The sequence below is a fragment of the Tenrec ecaudatus genome, chromosome 7 (genome assembly GCF_050624435.1).
Source record: "Tenrec ecaudatus isolate mTenEca1 chromosome 7, mTenEca1.hap1, whole genome shotgun sequence".
In the NCBI taxonomy this organism is placed as follows: Eukaryota; Metazoa; Chordata; class Mammalia; order Afrosoricida; family Tenrecidae; genus Tenrec; species Tenrec ecaudatus.
This window is the reverse complement of record NC_134536.1, coordinates 9,410,172-9,416,210: the sequence shown is the minus strand read 5'-3', so window position 1 is coordinate 9,416,210 and position 6,039 is coordinate 9,410,172.

The following is a 6,039-nucleotide window of genomic DNA, read 5'->3' as shown; positions in this document are numbered from 1 at the left end:
TGTTGGAAAATTTCACGTTTAGGGTAGGTGTGTATTGAAGCACTTCCCGATGGAGCCTCAAGCTCTAGCAACACATGCAGGGAGACACAATCCACCAGCCAGGGAGCAAAGCAGGTCCCAATGGAGCCTCAAGGTCTAGCGGTGCACGGCAAGGTGACATGATCCACGGGTTGGCTTGCCCCACAGGTAGCGCGGCACACAGCAGAAGCAAAGGACTAGCTCAGGCAGCAGCATGCTGGTCTGATCACCAGAGCCAAAGAGAGAGGGAGGCCAGCCTTGCAAAGCCACTTATCTCAGTTTCCCTCCAATCAAACTGAGACTTGATTGACAGTCTAAACTCGACCCACATGTTCTTGTAAACAGCGGGCTCAAACATAACAACCACTGTGAGGATGGTGCAGGACTCAGCAAGGTTTTATTCTGTGGGCCCTAAGGTTGCTATGGGTTGGAACCAACTCAGAGGCACCTCACAATGACAACAATGGTCACAAACACCTGGAAACAGAGAACCCCCAGAGCACAGGGCAAATTTAAGCAGCCAGGAGGATTCTACCACAAAGTGAGAGAAATTGAAGTTGTGAGAATTTCATTCCACTTGAATCCGTCATCAGCACCCACTGAAACAGCAGTGCAGAAATCCAACAGCGTATTATTCCGCTGGATCCAACCTGCTGCAAAAGACCTCTTTCAAGTCTTAAGATGCTGGTTTGGGGATGAAGGTACATCTGGCCCACGCCTTGGTCTTCATGGTCCCCACAATCAACTCCTATGCATGTGGAAACAGGTAGACAGAAGAACGGAGACATTCGATGGTGGTGTTGGTGAAGCTGGTTGGCTATGCAGACCATGGGCGGCCAGGAGCAGGAGTACACCAATCTTAGAAGAAAGACCACTGGTTGTTCCTTAGAAGGAGGATGGCGAGACTTCACTTGGACACATCATCTGGAAAGGACCCATCGCTGGAAAAGGACATCCTCTCAAGTCAAACAAAATTTGTTTTGGAAAGGATGATGGCAACATATGCGCAAATGTGCTTGATACAATGGATGTGTGGATTGTTGTAAGAGCCGCCAATAAAATGATTTATTTTTTTTTAAATGAAAGAAAAGAAAAGGACATCCTGCGTGGTCAAGGGTCAGCGGAAAGGAAGGCCCTCCTCTAGGGGGTGGACTGACGTCATAGCCCCAACAATGGGCTCAGATCTATCAAAGATCATGAAGATGGGTGGAGCCAGCAAGGGCTCCTCCTGCTGGGTGAGTGGAGGTGAATCCACAGCAACTGCTGACAAAGCTAGGAGATCCACCATCGCAGGGAAGTCTCACATCAGGGAAGGCGAGCAGCAGCCCGCCTGACCCAGGGCAGGCTCTGCTGTCCGCAGGGCAGGGGCAGCTTTCCTCGGGCCACAAGATGGCACAGCAGCCCCAGCTGGCATCCACCCGTGAGCACCTGTGTGGGCTTAGAGTGGATTCTGACTCACGGCCCCTGAGTGGATTTCAATCCACAGAGTAGAACTGCCCCTGCGGGTGTCCGAGACTGTAACTCTACCACGATCGAAAGCCTCACCTTTCTCCCTGGAATGAGGAGCCGTCTCAAACTGCTGACTTTTCAGTCGAATGCTTATCCCACCAGGGCTCCCCGGATCTCAAAAAACTCAAACTCCTAGCCACTCAGCCGATGTCAACTCACAGGACCCTGTAGGACAGAGTAGAACTGCCCAGAAGGTTCTGAGACTATTTACCTGAGCACATAGCTGCATCCTTCTTTCTCCGGTAGAGCGGCTGGCGGGATTGAACTGTTGATCTTGTGGTTAGCAGCTCATCGCAGAACCACGGTGTCACCAGGGCTCCTGCCCCCATGTCAGTGCCCATAGTGCTAAGGAGAGAGACTGGAATGGGCTTATATCTAAAGTTCTCGAATTGGAGCATACATCAGGCTCATTTGCCCAAACCAAAGCCAAGCCCACTATCACCGACTCTGTTCTGACTCATGGTGACCCTACAGGACCGTGTAGAACTGCCCCGTAGGATGCGGACTACTGGTCTTCATGGGAGCAGTCATCTTTCTCCTGAAAACCCCCCTGCAGGCTGTGTTTGAGCCCGATTGCTGGGCCCTCACCCCCGACTCAGGTTCAATCCCTTTGGTTTCATTTCTAACAACTCACAGAGGAAGTTGCTGGCGGCCCTGCTCTGGGGACACTCTCCCCCCATGAGAACCACTGGCTGCAGCCAGTCGTGGCCTGGGGCCACAGCCCGGCTACAGGGGCACACAGTTTGGTGGAGGAACAATGCCCTCTTAATAAATAGGGGTTCATTAGCAAGCAAGAGGGAGAATGATTATTGATATAATCAAGAGCGTCTGTTGTCCTTGTGTTCTCAGAATATCCATGAGTGATATTTCTCCCCACCCCCCCCTGAACAATTTTAAAAACAAATATTTGAGCAACTTTTAACTGGTTACCAACTGGTGGGGTGGGGAGACAGAAAAGGACGAAGTGTAGAAAGACATTTGATTTTATAAATCACCTGTCTTTGTCTCTTCCTATACTACCTTCTTGGCTTACAAAACTGATGTTGGATGCGCTTGAGGTGGAGGAAAAGAAAGGTAATTAAGAAGGTTGAATTCCCCCCAGAAGAATTTATTCCAAAGGATGGCACTGAATCTGCAGCTCCGGGAGAGGGACATATCTGATCGGAGCACACGGGAGCAGATGAAGGGGGAGGAGGAGAGAGTGGAGCACAGCCTGGCCTTGAGGACTATGTTCCCAATTAGAGCAGCCAGTCCACAGAGAGGACCACATGGCCGGCCCCACTATGAGACATGACGCCCCTCACTGACCTATAGCCCTACAGGGGACAACACCGGAGACACAGTGTGGGGATTGCACCTGATCTGATCCTGCCACACCAAGGCAAAACACTAAGGGCATGTAACAGAACTGCAAGGGAATGGAATGGTGAGGTCCCCAGGGAATGCTGAAGGTGGACTTTGGGGCCAGGGCATGGTGCCCCAACAGACTGGACTAGAAAACACTCCTAAAGGCCAAAAAAACAATCCTTGAACTAACTACAAGCTTTTCTTTCTTGTTCTTGTTTGTTGTTTTTTTTTTTGCTGTTGTTGTTCTTTGTCAGTGGTTTGTTGTTGTTGTCTTGTTGGATATTGTTACTTGGTTTTGCTCTGTCTTGTTTTTGTGCATGTTATTATCTCCGCAGGTCTGTCTCAATAAGATAGGCTAGATGAACAATATGGAGGAGAAAACAATGGGACCGACAGTTCCAGGGGGACATGGGAGAGGGGGTAGTGGGGGGAAAGGTAATGGTGTTAACAAACCCAGGGACAAAGGAACAACAAGTTATCCAAATCGGTGATGAGGAGGGTATGGGAGGCCTGGTAGGGCATGATCAAGGGTAATATAACCAAGAGGAATTGCTGAAGGCCTGGTGGGGACTGAACATGATAGTGGGACAGGAGGAAAGTCTAGGGAAATAGAGGAAAGAGCTAGGAGGCAAAGGACATTTATAGAGGTCTAGATAAAGACATGTACATATGCAAATATATTTATATATAGGATGGAGAAATAGATCTATGCACATATATGTATAGGTTTAGTATTAAGGTAGCAGACAGACATTGGGCCTCCACTCAAGTACTCCCTCAATGCAAGAATACTTCTATTAAATTGGCATTCTATGATGCTAACCTTCCCAACACAACTGCTGAAGACAAAGCGGGTGAATAAGCAAATGTGAAGAAAGCTGATGGTGTCCGGCTATCAAAAGATATAGTGTCTGGAGTCTTAAAGGCTTGAAGGTAAACAAGTGGCCATCTAGCTCAGAAGCAACAAAGCCCACATGGAAGAAGCACACCAGCCTGTGTGAACATGAGGTGTCAAAGGGATCAGGTATCAGGCATCATCAGAACAAAAAATCATACCATAATGAATGAGGCGGGGAGTACGGAGTGGAAACCCAAAGTCCATTTGTAGGACACTGGATATCCCCTTACAGAAGGGTCTTGGGGAGGAGACAAGCCAGTCAAGGTGCGATGTAGCAACAGTGAAAAATACAACTTTCCTCTAGTTCCTAAATGCTTCCTCCCTACCCGCCCACGATCATTATCCCAATTCTACCTTGCAAATCTGGCTAGACAGAGGATGTACACTGGTACAGATAGGAACTGGAAACACAGGGCAGATGATCCCTTCAGAACCAGTGGTGAGAGTGACAATACTGGGAGGGTGGAGGGAGGGTGGGTTGGAAAGGGGGAACCGATTACAAGGATCTACATAAAACCTCCTCCCTGGGGGATGGACAACAGAAAAGTGGGTGAAGGGAGACGAAATGACAAAATAATAATTTATAAATTATCAAGGGCTCATGAGGGAGGGGGGAGTGGGGAGGGAGGGAAAGAATGAGGACCTGATGCCAGGGGCTTAAATGGAGAGCAAATGTTTTGAGAATGATGAGGGCAATGAATGTACAAATGTGCTTTACACAATTGATGTATGTATGGATAGTGATAAGAGTTGTATGAGCCCCTAATAAAACAATTAAAAAAAAGAAGGCTGAATTAACCCTTGCTAATGGAGCCCTGGTGGCTTAGTGGGTTACTCCTTGGGCTGCTAATCAAAATATCAGTAGTTGGAAACCACCAGCTGCTTGGCAAGTTGAGGGCGAGGTTTTCTATTGTTTCTCCCATAAAGATTTACAGTCTTAGAAAGCTGCAGGGGCAGTTCTGCTCTGTGCTGTCAGGCCACTGTGAGTTGGAATTGACTCTGTGGCAAGGAGTTTGGTTTGATGGGAGCTTTGGTGGCTGTCTGGTAAGTGTCGGGCTGTTAATGGCCAGCACAGTGGTTCAAACGCACCTGCAGCTCTGAGGAAGAGGATGAGCGCCTGTGCTTCTGTAAAGATTACAGTTTCCGGAACCATACATAAGTCACTGTGAGGTGGACCCTGACATCGTGGTTACAAGGTGGGCTGCTAATACCAGGTAAGTAGTTTGAAACTGGCAGGAGCTCTGTCGGAGAAAGATAGGGCTTTCTGACGCTGTGAAGACTTAGGCTCTCCGAACCCCACCGGGCAGTGCTGCCCTGTCCTGTAGGGTTGTTATGAGTTGGAATCAACTCTGTGGCAATGAGTGAGATGAGTCAGAAAACCCTGTTCATTACAGGATCCAATGGCATGAAAATGTCTTAGCCATAACCAAACGCTGAGGGAATGAGTCAACGGGCCGGAGGCCTCAGGACCATTGTCTTGGGAGATGCCAAGATCGCCGGGCATAGCAGAGCCCACAAAGACAGCAAACGAATGCTCTGTGTCCCGCTTTGGAGAGTAGTGACTGGGATCTTACAAGCTTACGAGCAGCCAGGTAAGGCACACCATCCTTGCTTGCTTGGAGCAAAGATCAAAGGAAATCATAGGTGCACGGAAACAACTAGTCCAGAAGAGGAATGGGCCCCGTGGACCTCAGCCTTCAGGACCCTGCGAGCAGAAGAACTAGGTGGTGCCCAGTTACCAGTGTGGACCTGCCCCGAAATGAATCCCAGCAGAAGATCCTGGATAGAGTGGAATAAAAATATAGCACAAAACTAAGAAATCGTACCAAAAGACCAGGCTTATGGTCAGGTAGAAACTATTGGGATACCCTTGAAACTTGGAGACAAACTCACGTCACCCCTATGTTTCAGTTGCTGCTTCCAGTCATAATCTCTTTCCGTGCAGTGTTGAAATTCTGGATTTTGTACACTGGTGGCTATCATCCCATTGTGGAGAGCATTACCTGCTGACACACAGGAATAGGTGAGATGAAGAGCTGACCTTAGCGCAGCGGTTCTCAACCTGTGGCTCACGACGCCTTTGGGGTTTCAACGACCCTTTCACAGGGGTCGCCTGATTCAACACAGTAGCAAAATTACAGTTATGAAGTAGCAACGAAAATAATTTTATGATGGGTGGTCACCACCACATGAGGAACTGTCTTATAAGGTCGTGGCATTAGGAAGGTTGAGAACCACTGCCTCAGTGGAAGGTATGATTTAGACCG